Source organism: Oryx dammah, unplaced genomic scaffold, assembly GCF_014754425.2.
Source record: "Oryx dammah isolate SB20612 unplaced genomic scaffold, SCBI_Odam_1.1 HiC_scaffold_5, whole genome shotgun sequence".
Lineage (NCBI taxonomy): Eukaryota > Metazoa > Chordata > Mammalia > Artiodactyla > Bovidae > Oryx > Oryx dammah.
The window spans coordinates 98,728,590-98,730,352 of record NW_024070189.1 but is presented as its reverse complement, the minus strand read 5'-3'; the positions used below and the strand labels follow the sequence as shown (position 1 = coordinate 98,730,352).

General features: G+C 43.4%; 1 pseudogene; it reads right to left on the bottom strand.

Annotated features, from left to right (window-relative positions):
- Nucleotides 1-355: 355 nt before the first annotated feature.
- On the bottom strand, nucleotides 356-1,203 carry LOC120864620 (annotated as a pseudogene).
- Nucleotides 1,204-1,763: the final 560 nt, after the last annotated feature.

The following is a 1,763-nucleotide window of genomic DNA, read 5'->3' as shown; positions in this document are numbered from 1 at the left end:
ATCATTGGAAGGACTGATGCTTAAGCTAAAGCTCCAATACTTGGGCCACCTGAGGCAAAGAGATGATTCATTGTTAAAGTCCCTGATGCTGGGAAAGATGGAGGGCAGGAGGAGAAGGGGGCAACAGAAGATGAGATGGTTGAATGGCATCACTGACTCAATGGACGTGAGTTTGAACAAACTCTGGGAGATAGTGAAGGAAAGAGAAGCCTGGCACACTGCAGTCCATGAGGTCGTAAAGAGTTGGATGTGACCTAACGACTGAACAGCAACAAAGTGTATGGAGGACCTGAAGTCAAAGAAAGGTAAATTCCAAGAAGTAAATCGAAGGAGAAATTTCTGCTTTCTTAAACTGTCAAAGGTCTGTAATTTCTGGCTCTGAGGCTTTGAACATTTCAAGCTTCAACTGTAAGCCCCAGGAAAATTTGCTTTTTATAACTGCTATTTTAATGAATGTTTTCAGAGCCCTCTTTATGTCTTTGTTCCTCAAACTGTAGATGAAAGGGTTCAGCATGGGTGTGACCACAGTGTGCATCACAGAGGCTGTTTTACTTGAGTGTGAGCTGTGGGTAGCAGCAGAGCTAAGGTAAACTCCTAAGCCTGTACAATAAAATAAGGAGACAACTGAGAGGTGAGACACACAGGAAGAGAATGCTTTATATTTCCCCTAAGCTGATGCAATTCTACTTATGGAGGAAACCAATTTAGAATAAGAGTGAAAGATACCAACAAGGGGAATACTACCCAACAGCCCAGCTGCAAATTTCAACACCATGTTATTAAGAAAGTTGTCAGAACAGGCAAGATAAGCCAACTGTTTGAATTCACAAAAATAGTGAGGGATTTTCACCTCGCTACAGAAGGACAGCCTCGACACCATTAAGCTTTCTAACAAGGAATGCAGGACACTGATGACCCAGCTAACCAGAAACAGAATTCCACAGAGCTAGGAGTTCATGATGACTACCTAGGGCAGGGGGTGGCAGATGTCCAGAAAGCAGTCATAGGCCATTGCTGTCAGGAGGAAGTTATCCAAACCTGCAAACAGCAAACACAAACAAACAAACAAACAAACAAAACAGCTGGGTGATACAGGCTTCATAGGCTATAACTTTGCTGTGTCTGGATGTTCCACAGCATCTTTGGGATGGTGGTGGAGGTGACACAGGTGTCTACAAAGGACAGGTTAGAAAAGAAGTACATGGGGTGTGGAGGTGGGAATCTGAGCTGACGGTCAGGATGATGAGGTTTCCAAATACAGTGCTCAGGCACATGGAGAGGAAAAATCCAAATATGAGGGGCTGCAGTGTTGTTTCTCTGAAAAACTCAGGAGAAGAAATTCTGAAACTCCTGTTTGGTTCCTTAGTGCCTCCTTAGTGGTGGAGGTAACTCCAAAAAAAAAAAAAATAAGAAAATAACATGACTAATTTTCACACAATCAGGCCTGTTTCACTTCGATGAAATGCTATCATTTACATCTTTCTGTCAAAAAATTAATTTCAACATTTTATTCACAGACCAGGTCCCCTTTATTGATTAATCTAATCATCTCTGGGCTTCCCTGGTGGCTCAGCAATAAGGAATCCACCTGCAATGCAGAAGATGCTGGTTTGATCTCGGGGTCAGAAAGATCCCCTGGAGAAGGGAATGGCAGCCCACTCCAGTATTCTTGCCTGGGATATCCCATGGACAGAGGAGCCTGTGGGCTACAGTCCATGGGGTGGCAAACTGTCTGATATGACTTAGCGAGTAAACAACAACAA